The following is a 24,336-nucleotide window of genomic DNA, read 5'->3' as shown; positions in this document are numbered from 1 at the left end:
GAAAAGTGAAAAGCTAAACAGTCCTATCTGGTGCAAACACAGAGACAGGAACAATCACCCACAAAACCCAACACAAAACAGGCTACCTAAATATGGTTCCCAATCAGAGACAATGACTAACACCTGCCTCTGATTGAGAACCATATCAGGCCAAACATAGAAATAGACAAACCAGACACACAACATAGAATGCCCGCCCAGCTCACGTCCTGACCAACACTAAAAGAAGGAAAACACATACGAACGATGGACAGAGCGTGACAGCTGTGTGTTTCAGGTCGTTGTCATGTTGGAAGACCCAGCCACGACCCATCTTCAATGCTCTTACTGAGGGAAGGAGGTTGTTGGCCAAGATCTCGCGATACATGGCCCCATCCATCCTATCCTCAATACGGTGCAGTCGTCCTGTCCCCTTTGCAGAAAAGCATCCCCAAATAATTATGTTTCCACCTCCATGCTTCACAGTTGGGATGGTATTCTTGGGGTTGTACTCATCCTTATTCTTCCTCCAAACACGGCGAGTGAAGTTTAGACCAAAAAGCTCAATTTTTGTCGCATCAGACCACATGACCTCCCATTTCTCCTCTGGACCATCCAGATGGTTATGAGCAAGGGGACCTTGCGTGGGCTGCAGGATGTTAATCCATGACGGCGTAGTGTGTTACTAATGGTTTTCTTTGAGACTGTGTTCCCAGCTCTCTTCAGGTCATTGACCAGGTCCTGCCGTGTAGTTCTGGGCTGATCCCTCACCTTCCTCATGATCATTGATGCCCCACTAGGTGAGATCTTGCATGGATCCCCAGACTGAGGGTGATTGACCGTCATCTTGAACTTCTTCCATTTTCTAATAATTTTGCCAACAGTTGTTGCCTTCTCACCAAGCTGCTTGCCTATTGTCCTGTAACCCATCCCAGCCTTGCGCAGGTCTACAATTTTACCCCCGATGTCCTTACACCCTCTCTGGTCTTGGCCATTGTGGATAGGTTGGAGTCTTTTTGATTGAGTGTGTGGACAGGTGTCTTTTATACAGGTAACGAGTTCAAACAGGTGCAGTTAATACAGGTAAAGAGTGGAGAACAGGAGGGCTTCTTAAAGAAAAACTAACAGGTCTGTGAGAGCCGGAATTCTTACTGGTTGGTAGGTGATCAAATACTTATGTCATGCAATAAAATGCTAATTAATTAGTTAAAAATCATACAATGTGATTTTCTGGATTTTTGTTTTAGATTCCGTCTCTCACAGTTGAAGTGTACCTATGATAAAAAATTACAGACCTCTACATGCTTTGTAAGTAGGAAAACCTGCAAAATCGGCAGTGTATCAAATACTTGTTCTCCCCACTATATATATTCAACAATAGGAACAAGTCAACTCATACCAGTTCTATGATCATTCTGGGAGGACAAACACAATAATAATGTGTATTTGTATATGTTTCTGAACTTGGTTTCTGTTGCTAATGATCTGTTGTTGGATGGTAACAGAGTAATTGCATAGCAGCTTCTGTCATTTCTGAATGACATTTCTTTTTTTGTTTAGATTAGATTTCCTTGAACATATTTTCTGTCTGTTTAATCTGTTATCAATAGATGGACAAGGTATTGATTATCTGTTATCAATAGATGGTCAAGGTATTGATTATCTGTTATCAATAGATGGTCAAGGTATTGATTATCTGTTATCAATAGATGGTCAAGGTATTGATTATCTGTTATCAATAGATGGGCAAGGTATTGATTATCTATTATCAATAGATGGTCAAGGTATTGATTATCTGTTATCAATAAATGGTCAGGTATTGATTATCTGTTATCAATAGATGGTCAAGGTATTGGTTATCTATTATCAATAGATGGTCAAGGTATTGATTATCTGTTATCAATAGATGGTCAACGTATTGATTATCTGTTATCAATAGATGGTCAAGGTATTGGTTATCTATTATCAATAGATGGTCAAGGTATTGATTATCTGTTATCAATGGATGGTCAAGGTATTGATTATCTGTTATCAATGGATGGTCAATGTATTGATTATCTGTTATCAATAGATGGTCAAGGTATTGATTATCTGTTATCAATAGATGGTCAAGGTATTGATTATCTGTTATCAATGATTATTATATTGCCAACCGCCTGTCCAAAAGGCCACGGTCGTAGTAACATAAAAACATGTGAAGGACTACAACCTGAGGAGACGGTTTGTCCTCACAGCTCCTACAGGCCCTGGTGTACGAGGATGAAGTGCAGGTGGACAGCACTGCTTGGACCTGGACAGCAGGAGGAGCAGAGGATGATGGGAAGGTTCACCTCAAGCAAAGGCTCTTTGTGCTCTTTGAGGGTGATGGGTGATGACTACAACAACGATGGTGATATTGATGGAGGAATAGATGAATGAGGCTGAGGGTGATGACTAGAACAACGATGGTGATGTTGATGGAGGAATAGATGAATGAGGCTGAGGGTGATGACTACAACAACGATGGTGATATTGATGGAGGAATAGATGAATGAGGCTGAGGGTGATGACTAGAACAACGATGGTGATATTGATGGAGGAATAGATGAATGAGGCTGAGGGTGATGACTACAACAACAATGGTGATATTGATGGAGGAATAGATGAATGAGGCTGAGGGTGATGACTACAACAACGATGGTGATATTGATGGAGGAATAGATGAATGAGGCTGAGGGTGATGACTACAACAACGATGGTGATGTTGATGGAGGAATAGATGAATGAGGCTGAGGGTGATGACTACAACAACGATGGTGATGGAGGAATAGATGAATGAGGCTGAGGGTGATGACTGCAACAACGATGGTGATATTGATGGAGGAATAGATGAATGAGGCTGAGGGTGATGACTACAACAACGATGGTGATATTGATGGAGGAATAGATGAATGAGGCTGAGGGTGATGACTACAACAACGATGGTGATATTGATGGAGGAATAGATGAATGAGGCTGAGGGTGATGACTACAACAACGATGGTGATATTGATGGAGGAATAGATGAATGAGGCTGAGGGTGATGACTACAACAACGATGGTGATGTTGATGGAGGAATAGATGAATGAGGCTGAGGGTGATGACTACAACAACGATGGTGATGTTGATGGAGGAATAGATGAATGAGGCTGAGGGTGATGACTACAACAACGATGGTGATGTTGATGGAGGAATAGATGAATGAGGCTGAGGGTGATGACTACAACAACGATGGTGATGTTGATGGAGGAATAGATGAATGAGGCTGAGGGTGATGACTACAACAACGATGGTGATGTTGATGGAGGAATAGATGAATGAGGCTGAGGGTGATGACTACAACAACGATGGTGATGTTGATGGAAGAATAATGAGGGTGTGTTGTTATGTCCATTCTGTTTTAATTGATGTCTTTGTATTCCGGCCCTTTGTTTATATTGGTATATTTTATTGCTGTTTCGGGGTTAAAAGAAGCACATTTCTGTTTAATTGTTAGATGTGGTTCAGGCCATTGTTGCATGTAATTTACTATTGATGTCATGTTGAGGAGAACCTGACTTGAGCCTGATAAACCCCAAGAGTCTAATGGAATAGACAGGTTTGCTTCCTCATTGACCTGTTAGTTGTGGATTTGAAAATATCTTTTATTTGACCTTTATTTAATAAATAGGTCTGTAGGCTTTTAGCTGGGGTTGAATATACTCCTCAGTAAACTGGGGAAGCAACTTGATTGTGCTACTAGAGATTTGTAATGAGTAGAATAAGAACATATTTGATTGATCAGAAAGTTTATGTCCACATGCCAAGACATCAGGCTTTAGGTGAGAGCTTAAAACGCATCAGTTTTCACTGTCTGAACGCCTGAACCACTACATGGGCTGGGTTGAATATAACGTTACTCATCATATAGGCCAGGCTACACATATTCATATACAGCAGACAGGCCTACAAGTTGTTGACATTTAAAGGAAATGTTCCCCCTTCATGGAGACTCACAGTAAACATGGGCTGGTTGAATATAACGTTACTCATCATATAGGCCAGGCTACACATATTCATATACAGCAGACAGGCCAGCAAGTTGTTGACATTTAAAGGAGATGTTCCCCCTTCATGGATACTCACTGTAAACACTGCAGATGTCGGCTTAGTCTGAAATGACCTTTACATTTCTGTGGCCTTAGTCTGAAATGACCTTTACATTTCTATGGACTTAGTCTGAAATGACCTTTACATTTCTATGTGTCTCAGCTGGGATTCTTTCTGAATGTTCTGATTAATCCATTCTTGTTGCTCCATCGTTCTTTCGTTGGAATCACAGCTACATTTTAGTTTGTAACGTGGGATTCTTTTAATGTATGTAACAACAGTTCTCTCATCAATAGCCAGGGAAACAACAGTTCTCTCATCAATAGCCAGGGAAACAACAGTTCTCTCATCAATAGCCAGGGAAACAACAGTTCTCTAATCAATAGCCAGGGGAACAACAGTTCTCTCATCAATAGCCAGGGAAACAACAGTTCTCTCATCAGTAGCCAGGGAAACAACAGTTCTCTCATCAATAGCCAGGGAACAACAGTTCTCTAATCAATAGCCAGGGGAACAACAGTTCTTTCATCAATAGCCAGGAAACAACAGTTCTCTCATCAATAGCCAGGGAAACAACAGTTCTCTCATCAATAGCCAGGAACAACAGTTCAGGAAACAACAGGTCTCTCATCAATAGCCAGGGAAACAACAGTTCTCTCATCAGTAGCCAGGGAAACAACAGTTCTCTCATCAATAGCCAGGGGAACAACAGTTCTCTAATCAATAGCCAGGGGAACAACAGGTCTCTCATCAATAGCCAGGGAAACAACAGTTCTCTCATCAATAGCCAGGGAAACAACAGTTCTCTCATCAATAGCCAGGGAAACAACAGTTCTCTAATCAATAGCCAGGGGAACAACAGTTCTCTCATCAATAGCCAGGGAAACAACAGTTCTCTCATCAGTAGCCAGGGAAACAACAGTTCTCTCATCAATAGCCAGGGGAACAACAGTTTTCTAATCAATAGCCAGGGGAACAACAGTTCTTTCATCAATAGCCAGGGAAACAACAGTTCTCTCATCAATAGCCAGGGAAACAACAGTTCTCTCATCAATAGCCAGGGAAACAACAGTTCTCTCATCAATAGCCAGGGAAACAACAGTTCTCTCATCAATAGCCAGGGAAACAACAGTTCTCTCATCAATAGCCAGGGAAACAACAGTTCTCTCATCAGTAGCCAGGGAAACAACAGTTCTCTCATCAATAGCCAGGGGAACAACAGTTCTCTAATCAATAGCCAGGGGAACAACAGTTCTCTCATCAATAGCCAGGAAACAACAGTTCTCTCATCAGTAGCCAGGAAACAACAGTTCTCTCATCAATAGCCAGGGAACAACAGTTCTCTAATCAATAGCCAGGGAACAACAGTTCTCTCATCAATAGCCAGGGAAACAACAGTTCTCTCATCAGTAGCCAGGAAACAACAGTTCTCTCATCAATAGCCAGGGAACAACAGTTCTCTAATCAATAGCCAGGGGAACAACAGTTCTTTCATCACTAGCCAGGGAAACAAGTTCTCTCATCAATAGCCAGGGAAACAACAGTTCTCTCATCAATAGCCAGGGAAACAACAGTTCTCTCATCAATAGCCAGGGAAACAACAGTTCTCTCATCAATAGCCAGGGGAACAACAGTTCTCTCATCAATAGCCAGGGGAACAACAGTTCTCTCATCGATAGCCAGGGGAACAACAGTTCTCTGATCAATAGCCAGGGGAACAACAGTTCTCTCATCAATAGCCAGGAGAACAACAGTTCTCTCATCAACAGACAGGAGAACAACTGTTCTCTCATCAATAGACAGGGGAACAACAGTTCTCTGATCAATAGCCAGGGAAACAACAGTTCTCTCATCAGTAGCCAGGAGAACAACAGTTCTCTCATCAATAGCGACAGGAAACAACAATTCTCTCATCAACAGCCAGGGGAACAACAGTTCTCTCATCAATAGCTAGGAGAACAACAGTTCTCTCATCAATAGCCAGGGGAACAACAGTTCTCTCATCAATAGACAGGGGAACAACAGTTCTCTGATCAATAACCAGGAAACAACAGTTCTCTCATCAGTAGCCAGGAGAACAACAGTTCTCTCATCAATAGCCAGGGAAACAACAGTTCTCTCATCAGTAGCCAGGGAAACAACAGTTCTCTCATCAATAGCCAGGAAAAACAGTTCTCTAATCAATAGCCAGGGGAACAACAGTTCTCTCATCAATAGCCAGGAAACAACAGTTCTCTCATCAATAGCCAGGGAAACAACAGTTCTCTCATCAGTAGCCAGGGAAACAACAGTTCTCTCATCAATAGCCAGGGGAACAACAGTTCTCTCATCAATAGCCAGGGGAACAACAGTTCTCTCATCGATAGCCAGGGAACAACAGTTCTCTGATCAATAGCCAGGGAACAACAGTTCTCTCATCAATAGCCAGGAGAACAACAGTTCTCTCATCAACAGACAGGAGAACAACTGTTCTCTCATCAATAGACAGGGGAACAACAGTTCTCTGATCAATAGCCAGGGAAACAACAGTTCTCTCATCAGTAGCCAGGAGAACAACAGTTCTCTCATCAATAGCGCGGAAACAACAGTTCTCTCATCAACAGCCAGGGGAACAACAGTTCTCTCATCAATAGCTAGGAGAACAACAGTTCTCTCATCAATAGCCAGGGGAACAACAGTTCTCTCATCAATAGACAGGGGAACAACAGTTCTCTGATCAATAGCCAGGGAAACAACAGTTCTCTCATCAGTAGCCAGGAGAACAACAGTTCTCTCATCAATAGCCAGGGAAACAACAGTTCTCTCATCAGTAGCCAGGGAAACAACAGTTCTCTCATCAATAGCCAGGGGAAAAACAGTTCTCTAATCAATAGCCAGGGGAACAACAGTTCTCTCATCAATAGCCAGGAAACAACAGTTCTCTCATCAATAGCCAGGAAACGACAGTTCTCTCATCAATGGCCAGGAGAACAACAGTTCTCTCATCAATAGCTAGGAGAACAACTGTTCTCTCATCAATAGCCAGGAAAACAACAGTTCTCTGATCAATAGCCAGGGAAACAACAGTTCTCTCATCAATAGCCAGGAGAACAACAGTTCTCTCATCAATAGCCAGGAAACAACAGTTCTCTCATCAATAGACAGGGGAACAACAGTTCTCTGAGCAATAGCCAGGAAACAACAGTTCTCTCATCAGTAGCCAGGAGAACAACAGTTCTCTCATCAACAGCCAGGGAACAACAGTTCTCTCATCAATAGCCAGGGAAACAAGAGTTCTCTGATCAATAGCCAGGAAACAACAGTTCTCTCATCAGTAGCCATGAGAACAACAGTTCTCTGATCAATAGCCAGGGAAACAACAGTTCTCTCATCAGTAGCCAGGAGAACAACAGTTCTCTGATCAATAGCCAGGGAAACAACAGTTCTCTCATCAGTAGCCAGGAGAACAACAGTTCTCTGATCAATAGCCATGGAAACAACAGTTCTCTTATCAATAGCGAGGAAACAACAGTTCTCTCATCAACAGCCAGGGGAACAACAGTTCTCTCATCAATAGCCAGGGAAACAACAGTTCTCTCATCAGTAGCCAGGGAAACAACAGTTCTCTCATCAATAGCCAGGAAACAACAGTTCTCTCATCAGTAGCCAGGGAAACAACAGTTCTCTCATCAGTAGCCATGAGAACAACAGTTCTCTGATCAATAGCCAGGGAAACAACAGTTCTCTTATCAGTAGCCAGGAGAACAACAGTTCTCTCATCAATAGCCAGGGAAACAACAGTTCTCTCATCAGTAGCCAGGAGAACAACAGTTCTCTGATCAATAGCCATGGAAACAACAGTTCTCTCATCAATAGCGAGGGAAACAACAGTTCTCTCATCAACAGCCAGGGGAACAACAGTTCTCTCATCAATAGCCAGGGAAACAACAGTTCTCTCATCAGTAGCCAGGGAAACAACAGTTCTCTCATCAATAGCCAGGGAAGCAACAGTTCTCTCATCAGTAGCCAGGAAACAACAGTTCTCTCATCAGTAGCCAGGAAACAACAGTCTCTCATCAATAGCCAGGGAAACAACAGTTCTCTCATCAATAGCCAGGGGAACAACAGTTCTCTCATCAATAGCCAGGGGAACAACAGTTCTCTCATCAATAGCCAGGGAAACAACAGTTCTCTCATCAGTAGCCAGGAGAACAACAGTTATCTCATCAATAGCCAGGGGAACAACAGTTCTCTCATCAATAGCCAGGAGAACAACAGTTATCTCATCAATAGCCAGGGAAACAACAGTTCTCTCATCAATAGACAGGGAAACAACAGTTCTCTCATCAGTAGCCAGGGAAACAACAGCTCTCTCATCAATAGCCAGGGAAACAACAGTTCTCTCATCAATAGCCAGGGGAACAACAGTTCTCTCATCAATAGCCAGGGGAACAACAGTTCTCTCATCAATAGCCAGGGAAACAACAGTTCTCTTATCAGTAGCCAGGAGAACAACAGTTATCTCATCAATAGCCAGGGGAACAACAGTTCTCTCATCAATAGCCAGGAGAACAACAGTTATCTCATCAATAGCCAGGGAAACAACAGTTCTCTCATCAATAGACAGGGAAACAACAGTTCTCTCATCAATAGCCAGGGAAACAACAGTTCTCTGATCAATAGCCATGGAAACAACAGTTCTCTCATCAGTAGCCAGGAGAACAACAGTTCTATGATCAATAGCCAGGGAAACAACAGTTCTCTCATCAGTAGCCAGGAGAACAACAGTTCTCTGATCAATAGCCAGGGAAACAACAGTTCTCTCATCAATAGCGAGGGAAACAACAGTTCTCTCATCAATAGCCAGGAGAACAACATTTCTCTCATCAATAGCCAGGAGAACAACATTTCTCTGATCAATAGCCAGGGAAACAACAGTTATCTCATCAATAGCCAGGGGAACAACAGTTCTCTCATCAATAGCCAGGGGAACAACAGTTCTCTCATCAATAGACAGGGGAACAACAGTTCTCTCATCAATAGCCAGGAGAACAACAGTTCTCTCATCAATAGCCAGGGAAACAACAGTTCTCTCATCAATAGACAGGGGAACAACAGTTCTCTGAGCAATAGCCAGGGAAACAACAGTTCTCTCATCAGTAGCCAGGAGAACAACAGTTCTCTCATCAACAGCCAGGGGAACAACAGTTCTCTCATCAATAGCCAGGGAAACAAGAGTTCTCTGATCAATAGCCAGGGAAACAACAGTTCTCTCATCAGTAGCCATGAGAACAACAGTTCTCTGATCAATAGCCAGGGAAACAACAGTTCTCTCATCAGTAGCCAGGAGAACAACAGTTCTCTGATCAATAGCCAGGAAACAACAGTTCTCTCATCAGTAGCCAGGAGAACAACAGTTCTCTGATCAATAGCCATGGAAACAACAGTTCTCTTATCAATAGCGAGGAAACAACAGTTCTCTCATCAACAGCCAGGGGAACAACAGTTCTCTCATCAATAGCCAGGGAAACAACAGTTCTCTCATCAGTAGCCAGGAAACAACAGTTCTCTCATCAATAGCCAAGGAAACAACAGTTCTCTCATCAGTAGCCAGGGAAACAACAGTTCTCTCATCAGTAGCCAGGGAAACAACAGTTCTCTGATCAATAGCCATGGAAACAACAGTTCTCTTATCAATAGCGAGGAAACAACAGTTCTCTCATCAACAGCCAGGGAACAACAGTTCTCTCATCAATAGCCAGGGAAACAACAGTTCTCTCATCAGTAGCCAGGGAAACAACAGTTCTCTCATCAATAGCCAAGGAAACAACAGTTCTCTCATCAGTAGCCAGGGAAACAACAGTTCTCTCATCAGTAGCCAGGAAACAACAGTTCTCTGATCAATAGCCAGGAAACAACAGTTCTCTCATCAATAGCCAGGAGAACAACAGTTCTCTCATCAATAGCCAGGGAAACAACAGTTCTCTCATCAATAGACAGGAGAACAACAGTTCTCTCATCAATAGCCAGGAAACAACAGTTCTCTCATCAGTAGCCAGGGAAACCACAGTTCTCTCATCAATAGCCAGGGAACAACAGTTCTCTAATCAATAGCCAGGAAACAACAGTTCTCTCATCAGTAGCCAGGGAAACAACAGTTCTCTCATCAATAGCCAGGGGAACAACAGTTCTCTAATCAATAGCCAGGGGAACAACAGTTCTCTCATCAGTAGCCAGGAAACAACAGTTCTCTCATCAATAGCCAGGGAAACAACAGTTCTCTCATCAGTAGCCAGGGAAACAACAGTTCTCTCATCAGTAGCAAGGGAAACAACAGTTCTCTCATCAATAGCCAGGGAAACAACAGCTCTCATCAATAGCCAGGGAAACAACAGTTCTCTCATCAATAGCCAGGGGAACAACAGTTCTCTCATCAGTAGCCAGGGGAACAACAGTTCTCTCATCAATAGCCAGGGAAACAACAGTTCTCTCATCAGTAGCCAGGAGAACAACAGTTATCTCATCAATAGCCAGGGGAACAACAGTTCTCTCATCAATAGTCAGGAGAACAACAGTTATCTCATCAATAGCCAGGGAAACAACAGTTCTCTCATCAATAGACAGGGAAACAACAGTTCTCTCATCAATAGCCAGGGAAACAACAGTTCTCTGATCAATAGCCATGGAAACAACAGTTCTCTCATCAGTAGCCAGGAGAACAACAGTTCTATGATCAATAGCCAGGGAAACAACAGTTCTCTCATCAGTAGCCAATGAGAACAACAGTTCTCTGATCAATAGCCAGGGAAACAACAGTTCTCTCATCAATAGCGAGGAAACAACAGTTCTCTCATCAATAGCCAGGAGAACAACATTTCTCTGATCAATAGCCAGGGAAACAACAGTTATCTCATCAATAGCCAGGGAACAACAGTTCTCTCATCAATAGCCAAATGAACAACAGTTCTCTCATCAATAGCCAGGAGAACAACAGTTCTCTCATCAATAGCCAGGAAACAACAGTTCTCTCATCAATAGCCAGAGAAACAACAGTTCTCTCATCAATAGCCAGGAGAACAACAGTTCTCTCATCAATAGCCAGGGGAACAACAGTTCTCTCATCAACAGCCAGGGGAACAACAGTTCTCTCATCAATAGCCAGGAGAACAACAGTTCTCTCATCAGTAGCCAGGGAAACAACAGTTCTCTCATCAATAGCCAGGGGAACAACAGTTCTCTCATCGATAGCCAGGGGAACAACAGTTCTCTGATCAATAGCCAGGGAAACAACAGTTCTCTCATCAATAGCCAGGGAAACAACAGTTCTCTCATCAATAGCCAGGGAAACAACAGTTCTCTCATCAATAGCCAGGAGAACAACAGTTCTCTCATCAATAGCCAGGAGAACAACTGTTCTCTCATCAATAGCCAGGGAAACAACAGTTCTCTGATCAATAGCCAGGAAACAACAGTTCTCTCATCAATAGCCAGGAGAACAACAGTTCTCTCATCAATAGCCAGGGAAACAACAGTTCTCTCATCAATAGCCAGGGAAACAACAGTTCTCTCATCAATAGCCAGGGAAACAACAGTTCTCTCATCAATAGCCAGGATAACAACAGTTCTCTCATCAATAGCTAGGAGAACAACTGTTCTCTCATCAATAGCCAGGGAAACAACAGTTCTCTGATCAATAGCCAGGGAAACAACAGTTCTCTCATCAATAGCCAGGAGAACAACAGTTCTCTCATCAATAGCCAGGGAAACAACAGTTCTCTCATCAATAGCCAGGGAAACAAGAGTTCTCTGATCAATAGCCAGGGAAACAACAGTTCTCTCATCAGTAGCCATGAGAACAACAGTTCTCTGATCAATAGCCAGGGAAACAACAGTTCTCTCATCAGTAGCCAGGAGAACAACAGTTCTCTGATCAATAGCCAGGGAAACAACAGTTCTCTCATCAGTAGCCAGGAGAACAACAGTTCTCTGATCAATAGCCATGGAAACAACAGTTCTCTCATCAATAGCGAGGAAACAACAGTTCTCTCATCAACAGCCAGGGAACAACAGTTCTCTCATCAATAGCCAGGAAACAACAGTTCTCTCATCAGTAGCCAGGGAAACAACAGTTCTCTCATCAATAGCCAGGGAAGCAACAGTTCTCTCATCAGTAGCCAGGGAAACAACAGTTCTCTCATCAGTAGCCAGGGAAACAACAGCTCTCTCATCAATAGCCAGGGAAACAACAGTTCTCTCATCAATAGCCAGGGGAACAACAGTTCTCTCATCAATAGCCAGGGGAACAACAGTTCTCTCATCAATAGCCAGGGAAACAACAGTTCTCTCATCAGTAGCCAGGAGAACAACAGTTATCTCATCAATAGCCAGGGGAACAACAGTTCTCTCATCAATAGCCAGGAGAACAACAGTTATCTCATCAATAGCCAGGGAAACAACAGTTCTCTCATCAATAGACAGGGAAACAACAGTTCTCTCATCAGTAGCCAGGGAAACAACAGCTCTCTCATCAATAGCCAGGGAAACAACAGTTCTCTCATCAATAGCCAGGGGAACAACAGTTCTCTCATCAATAGCCAGGGGAACAACAGTTCTCTCATCAATAGCCAGGGAAACAACAGTTCTCTCATCAGTAGCCAGGAGAACAACAGTTATCTCATCAATAGCCAGGGGAACAACAGTTCTCTCATCAATAGCCAGGAGAACAACAGTTATCTCATCAATAGCCAGGGAAACAACAGTTCTCTCATCAATAGACAGGGAAACAACAGTTCTCTCATCAATAGCCAGGGAAACAACAGTTCTCTGATCAATAGCCATGGAAACAACAGTTCTCTCATCAGTAGCCAGGAGAACAACAGTTCTATGATCAATAGCCAGGGAAACAACAGTTCTCTCATCAGTAGCCAGGAGAACAACAGTTCTCTGATCAATAGCCAGGGAAACAACAGTTCTCTCATCAATAGCGAGGGAAACAACAGTTCTCTCATCAATAGCCAGGAGAACAACATTTCTCTCATCAATAGCCAGGAGAACAACATTTCTCTGATCAATAGCCAGGGAAACAACAGTTATCTCATCAATAGCCAGGGGAACAACAGTTCTCTCATCAATAGCCAGGGGAACAACAGTTCTCTCATCAATAGACAGGGGAACAACAGTTCTCTCATCAATAGCCAGGGGAACAACAGTTCTCTCATCAATAGCCAGGAGAACAACAGTTCTCTCATCAATAGCCAGGGAAACAACAGTTCTCTCATCAATAGCCAGAGGAACAACAGTTCTCTCATCAATAGCCAGGGAACAACAGTTCTCTCATCAATAGCCAGGGGAACAACAGTTCTCTCATCAACAGCCAGGGGAACAACAGTTCTCTCATCAATAGCCAGGAGAACAACAGTTCTCTCATCAGTAGCCAGGGAAACAACAGTTCTCTCATCAATAGCCAGGGAACAACAGTTCTCTCATCAATAGCCAGGAGAACAACAGTTCTCTCATCAATAGCCAGGGAAACAATAGTTCTCTCATCAATAGACAGGAGAACATTTCTCTCATCAACAGCCAGGAGAACAACAGTTCTCTCATCAATAGCCAGGGAAATGCTCAGCCTGACGGAGCTCCTCCAGAACAATCCTATGCACATCATTCATCAGACCACGGACACAGCGTCCGGCTGTTGACGCAGACAGGGGCACCTGTTTGACAGACAATATGATGCTATCCATAGACTTGTCTGTAGTCAATTCCTCCCAAACTGTCACCATGCACCTTTTAAATAGCTCTGCGTCTGTGAAGGGCATGTTGTGTTTGGTTAGAACCCAGGATGCTTTTAGGAAGCACTTGTGACCTGTTGTTGGGTCAGGCCACGAAGGAGGATTCTACTGCCGTGTTTGTAGCTTGTAGTTAATGCTTACATTTTTCTGCGTCGAGCCTCTGTCTGGGGAGGGAAGTCCACTTTGAAAGTACCATGCTTAAGATTCATAATGCCGACTGAGATTGAATTCTTTGCAAACAGTGACGATTTCATTGCAAACAAGACACTGGCTTGGCATTAGAGAAAGATGGTTAGATGAATGCATATCTCTCTGTCTGTTTGGAGATAGATGGTTAGATTTAATTTACATTTAGGTCATTTAGCAGACGCTCTTATCCAGTCTGTTAGGAGACAGATTGGTTAAACAAGACACTGGCTTGGCATTAGAGAAAGATGGTTAGATGAATGCATATCTCTCTGTCTGTTTGGAGACAGATGGTTAGATGAATGCATATCTCTCTGTCTGTTAGGAGATAGATAGTTAGATTAATGTATATCTCTGTCTGTTAGGAGATAGATGGTTAGATGAATGTATATCTCTGTCTGTTATAGATGGTTAGATGAATGCATATCTCTCTGTCTGTTAGGAGATAGATGGTTAGATGAATGCATATCTCTGTCTGTTTGGAGATAGATGGTTAGATGAATGCATATCTCTCTGTCTGTTAGGAGACAGATGGTTAGATGAATGTATATCTCTCTGTCCGTTCTTCCCTGAAAATTTATTTTGCTACTTTTTGAGAGCGACATGTTCTCTTGCTATCTGTCACATGTGCTCCTGCTACGCCCTCTTGAGTTCATCCGGTGTCTTCTTGACCTGCAGCCACTCCCCCAGTACACTCTCTCTCTCTCTCTCTCTCTCTCTCTCTCTCTCTCTCTCTCTCTCTCTCTCTCTCTCTCTCTCTCTCTCTCTCTCTCCCTCTCCCTCTGTGATTGTGTGGTTGGAGACAGGTGTGCTGGAGTCATAGCAGATCCCCACCAGCTGAAACCTGTTCCATAATCAAGACCTCTACAAATACTCAGTCCTGCCACTTCCACTCTGCCAGATCGTCAACTCTGCTCAGTCAGTTTATGCTTCTAGCTATTTATGATTATTCCAGATCCTGTTACCCTGCTGTGCCTGTTTCCCTGCCTGACACTGTTCATCCTCACTGCAGTTTTGCCGCTCTGACTCTGGTCCCAGTCTCCTGTACCACATCTCACCACCCTGCTACCCTGTTGTGGATTCAGCTCACCACCCTGCTACCCTGTTGTGGATTCAGCTCATCACCCTGCTACCCTGTTGTGGATTCAGCTCATCACCCTGCTACCCTGTTGTGGATTCAGCTCATCACCCTGCTACCCTGTTGTGGATTCATCTCACCACCCTGCTACCCTGTTGTGGATTCAGCTCACCACCCTGCTACCCTGTTGTGGATTCATCTCACCACCCTGCTACCCTGTTGTGGATTCATCTCACTACCCTGCCCCTTGTGGATTTCATCTCACCACCTGTCTACCCTGTTGTGGATTCAGCTCCCTGTCACTCCCCTGTTTCCCTCCTACCCTGTCTACCCTGTTTACCCTGTCTACCCTGTCTTCCTGTCTACCCTGTTTACCCTGTTTACCCTTTTACCCTGTCTGCCCTGTTTGCCCTGTCTACCCTGTCTACCCTGTTTACCCTGTTTTCCCTGTCTTCCCTGTCTACCCTGTTTACCTGTTTACCCTGTTTACCCTGTCCACCCTGTCTACCCTGTCTACCCTGTCTACCCCTGTATCCAAGATAATTGTGTAGTTTAGAGTGTGTAGTCTTAGAGTGATTATCTTAATTTACAGAGGTTAGCTAGCCAGCTATTTGTCGTCCTTAACGTAGGAGTCACTCCTAGCTAGCCAACAGCTAACCAACGTCTACTGAATAGAACTTTCGCATTCCGGTCGCATTCCGCTTCGCTCCACAGGTAGTATCACATTTTCATTTCATTTCATTACAGTCCCAACGGTGTGATTTGTTTGATCGTAGCTAGCTACATAGCTAGCTACATAGCCGTCTTTGTTTCAAAGATAATTGTGTAGTCTAGAGCGATTTTCTAGGTTAGCTAGCCAGCTATTGTCCTTTTAACGCAACGTATCGTAATCAACACTGCTAGCTAGCCAGCTAGCCCCCGAATAGCAGCATTGTAGAAACTTTACACTCAACGGAACGACTTGATTAGTGTAGTGTCAACAACGCAGCCACTGCCAGCTAGCCTACAAAGTCAACAACGCAGCCACTGCCAGCTAGCCTACCTCAGCAGTACTGTATCATTTTAATCATTTTAGTCAATTAGATTCTTGCTACGTAAGCTTAACTTTCTGAACATTCGAGACGTGTAGTCCACTTGTCATTCAATCTCCTTTGCATTAGCGTAGCCTCTTCCCTAGCCTGTCAACTATGTGTCTGTCTATCCCTGTTCTCTCCTCTCTGCACAGACCATACAAACGCTCCACACCGCGTGGCCGCGGCCACCCTAATCTGGTGGTCCCAGCGCGCACGACCCACGTGGGTTCCAGGTCTCCGGTAGCCTCTGGAACTGCCGATCTGCGGCCAACAAGGCAGAGTTCATCTCAGCCTATGCCTCCCTCCAGTCCCTCGACTTCTTGGCACTGACGGAAACATGGATCACCACAGACAACACCGCTACTCCTACTGCTCTCTCTTCGTCCACCCACGTGTTCTCGCACACCCGAGAGCTTCTGGTCAGCGGGGTGGTGGCACCGTGATCCTCATCTCTCCCAAGTGGTCATTCTCTCTTTCTCCCCTTACCCATCTGTCTATCGCCTCCTTTGAATTCCATGCTGTCACAGTTACCAGCCCTTTCAAGCTTAACATCCTTATCATTTATCGCCCTCCAGGTTCCCTCGGAGAGTTCATCAATGAGCTTGATGCCTTGATAAGCTCCTTTCCTGAGGACGGCTCACCTCTCACAGTTCTGGGCGACTTTAACCTCCCCACGTCTACCTTTGACTCATTCCTCTCTGCCTCCTTCTTTCCACTCCTCTCCTCTTTTGACCTCACCCTCTCACCTTCCCCCTACTCACAAGGCAGGCAATACGCTCGACCTCATCTTTACTAGATGCTGTTCTTCCACTAACCTCATTGCAACTCCCCTCCAAGTCTCCGACCACTACCTTGTATCCTTTTCCCTCTCGCTCTCATTCAACACTTCCCACACTGCCCCTACTCGGATGGTATCGCGCCGTCCCAACCTTCGCTCTCTCTCCCCCGCTACTCTCTCCTCTTCCATCCTATCATCTCTTCCCTCTGCTCAAACCTTCTCCAACCTATCTCCTGATTCTGCCTCCTCAACCCTCCTCTCCTCCCTTTCTGCATCCTTTGACTCTCTATGTCCCCTATCCTCCAGGCCGGCTCGGTCCTCCCCTCCCGCTCCGTGGCTCGACGACTCATTGCGAGCTCACAGAACAGGGCTCCGGGCAGCCGAGCGGAAATGGAGGAAAACTCACCTCCCTGCGGACCTGGCATCCTTTCACTCCCTCCTCTCTACATTTTCCTCCTCTGTCTCTGCTGCTAAAGCCACTTTCTACCACTCTAAATTCCAAGCATCTGCCTCTAACCCTAGGAAGCTCTTTGCCACCTTCTCCTCCCTCCTGAATCCTCCTCCCCCTCCCCCTCCTCCCTCTCTGCAGATGACTTCGTCAACCATTTTGAAAAGAAGGTCGACGACATCCGATCCTCGTTTGCTAAGTCAAACGACACCGCTGGTTCTGCTCACACTGCCCTACCCTGTGCTCTGACCTCTTTCTCCCCTCTCTCTCCAGATGAAATCTCGCGTCTTGTGACGGCCGGCCGCCCAACAACCTGCCCGCTTGACCCTATCCCCTCCTCTCTTCTCCAGACCATTTCCGGTGACCTTCTCCCTTACCTCACCTCGCTCATCAACTCATCCCTGTCCGCTGGCTACGTCCCTCCCGTCTTCAAGAGCGAGAGTTGCACCCCTTCTGAAAAAACCTACACTCGATCCCTCCGATGTCAACAACTACAGACCAGTATCCCTTCTTTCTTTTCTCTCCAAAACTCTTGAACGTGCCGTCCTTGGCCAGCTCTCCCGCTATCTCTCTCAGAATGACCTTCTTGATCCAAATCAGTCAGGTTTCAAGACTAGTCATTCAACTGAGACTGCTCTTCTCTGTATCACGGAGGCACTCCGCACTGCTAAAGCTAACTCTCTCTCCTCTGCTCTCATCCTTCTAGACCTATCGGCTGCCTTCGATACTGTGAACCATCAGATCCTCCTCTCCACCCTCTCCGAGTTGGGCATCTCCGGCGCGGCCCATGCTTGGGTTGCGTCCTACCTGACAGGTCGCTCCTACCAGGTGGCGTGGCGAGAATCTGTCTCCTCACCACGGCTCTCACCACTGGTGTCCCTGGGCTCTGTTCTAGGCCCTCTCCTATTCTCGCTATACACCAAGTCACTTGGCTCTGTCATAACCTCACATGGTCTCTCCTATCATTGCTATGCAGACGACACACAATTAATCTTCTCCTTTCCCCCCTCTGATGACCAGGTGGCGAATCGCATCTCTGCATGTCTGGCAGACATATCAGTGTGGATGACGGATCACCACCTCAAGCTGAACCTCGGCAAGACGGAGCTGCTCTTTCTCCCGGGGAAGGACTGCCCGTTCCATGATCTCGCCATCACGGTTGACAACTCCATCGTGTCCTCCTCCCAGAGCGCTAAGAACCTTGGCGTGATCCTGGACAACACCCTATCGTTCTCAACTAACATCAAGGCGGTGGCCCGTTCCTGTAGGTTCATGCTCTACAACATCCGCAGAGTACGACCCTGCCTCACACAGGAAGCGGCGCAGGTCCTAATCCAGGCACTTGTCATCTCCCGTCTGGATTACTGCAACTCGCTGTTGGCTGGGCTCCCTGCCTGTGCCATTAAACCCCTACAACTCATCCAGAACGCCGCAGCCCGTCTGGTGTTCAACCTTCCCAAGTTCTCTCACGTCACCCCGCTCCTCCGCTCTCTCCACTGGCTTCCAGTTGAAGCTCGCATCCGCTACAAGACCATGGTGCTTGCCTACGGAGCTGTGAGGGGAACGGCACCTCAGTACCTCCAGGCTCTGATCAGGCCCTACACCCAAACAAGGGCACTGCGTTCATCCACCTCTGGCCTGCTCGCCTCCCTACCACTGAGGAAGTCCAGTTCCGCTCAGCCCAGTCAAAACTGTTCGCTGCTCTGGCCCCCAATGGTGGAACAAACTCCCTCACGACGCCAGGACAGCGGAGTCAATCACCACCTTCCGGAGACACCTGAAATCCCACCTCTTTAAGGAATACCTAGGATAGGATAAAGTAATCCTTCTCACCCCCCCCCCCCTTAAAAGACTTAGATGCACTATTGTAAAGTGGCTGTTCCACTGGATGTCATAAGGTGAAAGCACCAATTTGTAAGTCGCTCTGGATAAGAGCGTCTGCTAAATGTACCCTGTCTACCCTGTTTACCCTGTCAACCCTGTTCACCCTGTTTATCCTGTCCCCTGTTTTCCTGTCCACCCTGTTTACCCTGTCTCTCCTGTCTACCCTGTCTCAACCCAGCTCACTCCAACCTCAGCCTCCACATCTGGTTTCCTACAACCCACCCGAGTTTCCTCTGGCCTGCACTCCATCTCTCCCTGTTTGGCAATAAATATTTTGGTTTATTCATCCAGTTTCCTGGTCTGAGTCAGCTCTTGGGTTCCCCTGTTACGCTCCACCTAACAAGCTAATTGTTCTGAACGAACGTTGACGTTAAAAAAAGTAGTGTGGACTAGGGCTGTTTTCTCCACCAATCAACGCACAGAGAAATAAACAAAGAATTATAATTGAATAGAGATTTAGCTGATTTTATGAATTTAATCAGATCTAAATTATTTTGTCACATTGTCATGTATTATATACTAATCAAATGTGTTAATTATGTCCATTTGTAGTGTAGACCTCTTCATTGTGCTAATATTATATGTCCATTTGTAGTGTAGACCTCTTCACTGTGCTAATATTATATGATAATTATGTCCATTTGTAGTGTAGACCTCTTCACTGTGCTAATATTATATGATAATTATGTCCATTTGTAGTGTTGACCTCTTCACTGTGCTAATATTATATGATAATTATGTTCATTTGTAGTGTAGACCTCTTCACTGTGCTAATATTACATGATAATTATGTTCATTTGTAGTGTAGACCTCTTCACTGTGCTAATATTATATGATAATTATGTTCATTTGTAGTGTAGACCTCTTCACTGTGCTAATATTATATGATAATTATGTCCATTTGTAGTGTAGACCTCTTCACTGTGCTAATATTATATGATAATTATGTCCATTTGTAGTGTAGACCTCTTCATTGTGCTAATATTATATGTTAATTATGTCCATTTGTAGTGTAGACCTCTTCACTGTGCTAATATTATATGTTAATTATGTTCATTTGTAGTGTAGACCTATTCATTGTGCTAATATTATATGATAATTATGTTCATTTGTAGTGTAGACCTATTCATTGTGCTAATATTACATGATAATTATGTTCATTTGTAGTGTAGACCAATTCATTGTGCTAATATTATATGATAATTATGTCCATTTGTAGTGTTGACCTCTTCATTGTGCTAATATTATATGCTAATTATGTTCATTTGTAGTGTAGACCTATTCATTGTGCTAATATTATATGATAATTATGTTCATTTGCAGTGTAGACCTATTCATTGTACTAATATTATATGCTAATTATGTTCTGACCCACTGACTTTAACTCAGAAAACAATTGTCCCGAAGCCAAACCTAGTTGACGAACCCTGTTTTATAGTATTCCATGGCCTTTACTGGCCAACTGCTGTTATGGTTATGATATACTATGGTGTTGTGTCACTAGACTTTGACCAGATATTATTACATCCAAAGATCAACTGAACCTAGAATATAGATACAGAGACACTTGTCATCAGGAAGGTGCTCCCTCAGCGCAACGGAAAATATCTCAATGACTTGACATGTTCTGCTTGTGAATTCAGGCTACAAGGTAAGACTCTTCCCAGGGATTATTGTAAAGTGTGTAGAGAAATTCAATGTCTGGTGTTATTTTACTATAGTGAATGACAGTAAAACACTCAGATGTAACAGTCCATTTCACCTGGGACAGCTACGTGACAGTTCAATCATACAAAATGGCGCTAACTGGGTTTAGTCAAGTCACATTCAATAACATGTTGTTCATATAGCTAACTGGGTGTAGTCAAGTCACATTCAATAACATGTTGTTCATATAGCTAACTGGGTGTAGTCAAGTCACATTCAATAACATGTTGTTCATATAGCTAACTGGGTGTAGTCAAGTCACATTCAATAACATGTTGTTCATATAGCTAACTGGGTGTAGTCAAGTCACATTCAATAACATGTTGTTCATATAGCTAACTGGGTGTAGTCAAGTCACATTCAATAACATGTTGTTCATATAGCTAACTGGGTGTAGTCAAGTCACATTCAATAACATGTTGTTCATATAGCTAACTGGGTGTAGTCAAGTCACATTCAATAACATGTTGTTCATATAGCTAACTGGGTGTAGGCAAGTCACATTCAATAACATGTTGTTCATATAGCTAACTGGGTGTAGTCAAGTCACATTCAATAACATGTTGTTCATATAGCTAACTGGGTGTAGTCAAGTCACATTCAATAACATGTTGTTCATATAGCTAACTGGGTGTAGTCAAGTCACATTCAATAACATGTTGTTCATATAGCTAACTGGGTGTAGTCAAGTCACATTCAATAACATGTTGTTCATATAGCTAACTGGGTGTAGTCAAGTCACATTCAATAACATGTTGTTCATATAGCTAACTGGGTGTAGTCAAGTCATTCAATAACATGTTGTTCATATAGCTAACTGGGTGTAGTCAAGTCACATTCAATAACATGTTGTTCATATAGCTAACTGGGTGTAGTCAAGTCACATTCAATAACATGTTGTTCATATAGCTAACTGGGTGTAGTCAAGTCACATTCAATAACATGTTGTTCATATAGCTAACTGGGCGTAGTCAAGTCACATTCAATAACATGTTGTTCATATAGCTAACTGGGTGTAGTCAAGTCACATTCAATAACATGTTGTTCATATAGCTAACTGGGTGTAGTCAAGTCACATTCAATAACATGTTGTTCATATAGCTAACTGGGTGTAGTCAAGTCACATTCAATAACATGTTGTTCATATAGCTAACTGGGTGTAGTCAAGTCACATTCAATAACATGTTGTTCATATAGCTAACTGGGTGTAGTCAAGTCACATTCAATAACATGTTGTTCATATAGCTAACTGGGTGTAGTCAAGTCACATTCAATAACATGTTGTTCATATAGCTAACTGGGTTTAGTCAAGTCACATTCAATAACATGTTGTTCATATAACATATTATACGATTCGTATATTGTGGTTATTTAGTATCATAGTTCTAAATCATCTTTCAGAATATCAGAACATTTGTTGTTTTCTAAATTCCAATGAGCTCCTGCTTCCTGTGTAATTTGGTATGAAACCACTGAACAGACTTTTCTTAACATTAATATTATGAACTGAATTCAGTAACAGCATCATAATATCATACCTGTTGAACAAAACAACACACTAGAATGAGAGAAATTAATATAAGAGAAAGTGAGACATTATTATTATTAATATTATATATTATATTGTTATTATTTTTATTATTATATTATTATTATGGACAAAAGGTGAAAAATATAAATCACGACTACATATTCATGTGATGCATTAAATCACCTGACTGTTTGGATGTGTCTGTTAGTAAATATTTGTTTTCTAAGAGATAATGAATAAAAGAGAACATATGACCTTCAAGAATCACTGTGTTAACCACAACCAACATGTTGTATCTCTGTTTAGTTGTCACTGTGTTAACCACAACCAACATGTTGGATCTCTGTTTAGTTGTCACTGTGTTAACCACAACCAACATGTTGTATCTCTGTTTAGTTGTCACTGTGTTAACCACAACCAACATGTTGGATCTCTGTTTAGTTGTCACTGTGTTAACCACAACCAACATGTTGTATCTCTGTTTAGTTGTCACTGTGTTAACCACAACCAACATGTTGGATCTCTGTTTAGTTGTCACTGTGTTAACCACAACCAACATGTTGGATCTCTGTTTAGTTGTCACTGTGTTAACCACAACCAACATGTTGTATCTCTGTTTAGTTGTCACTGTGTTAACCACAACCAACATGTTGGATCTCTGTTTAGTTGTCACTGTGTTAACTACAACCAACATGTTGGATCTCTGTTTAGTTGTCACTGTGTTAACCACAACCAACATGCTGGATCTCTGTTTAGTTGTCACTGTGTTAACCACAACCAACATGTTGGATCTCTGTTTAGTTGTCACTGTGTTAACCACAACCAACATGCTGGATCTCTGTTTAGTTGTCACTGTGTTAACCACAACCAACATGTTGGATCTCTGTTTAGTTGTCACTGTGTTAACCACAACCAACATGCTGGATCTCTGTTTAGTTGTCACTGTGTTAACCACAACCAACATGTTGGATCTCTGGTTAGTTGTCACTGTGTTAACCACAACCAACATGTTGGATCTCTGTTTAGTTGTCACTGTGTTGGATCTCTGTTTAGTTGTCACTGTGTTAACAAACCAACATGTTCTCTGTTTAGGGGTCACTGTGTTAACCACAACCAACATGCTGGATCTCTGTTTAGTTGTCACTTGTTAACCACAACCAACATGCTGGATCTCTGTTTAGTTGTCACTGTGTTAACCACAACCAACATGTTGGATCTCTGTTTAGTTGTCACTGTGTTAACCACAACCAACATGTTGGATCTCTGGTTAGTTGTCACTGTGGTAACCACAACCAACATGCTGGATCTCTGTTAACCAACATGTTGTATCTCTGTTTAGTTGTCACTGTGTAGCCACAACCAACATGTTGGATCTCTGTTTAGTTGTCACTGTGTAAACCACAACCAACATTTTGGATCTCTGTTTAGTTGTCACTGTGTTAGCCACAGCCAACATGTTGATCTCTGTTTAGTTGTCACTGTGGTTATGCACAACCAGCATGTTGGATCTCTGTTTTAGTTGTCACTGTGGTTTAGCCACAGCCAACATGTTGGTTGTGGACAACACAGTGACAACTAAACATACAACATGTTGGTTGTGGTTAACACGTGACGGCTAAACAGAGATCCAACATGTTGGTTGTAGTTACAACACAGTGACAGCTAAACAGAGATACAACATGTTGGTTGTGGTTAACACAGTGATTCTTGAAGGTCATATGTTATACTTATTCATTATCTCTTAGAAAACAAATATTTACTAACAGACACATCCAAACAGTCAGGTGATTTAAT

This window comes from Oncorhynchus nerka, unplaced genomic scaffold, assembly GCF_034236695.1.
Source record: "Oncorhynchus nerka isolate Pitt River unplaced genomic scaffold, Oner_Uvic_2.0 unplaced_scaffold_1530, whole genome shotgun sequence".
Classification (NCBI taxonomy): Eukaryota; Metazoa; Chordata; class Actinopteri; order Salmoniformes; family Salmonidae; genus Oncorhynchus; species Oncorhynchus nerka.
This window is presented reverse-complemented; position numbering follows the sequence as displayed.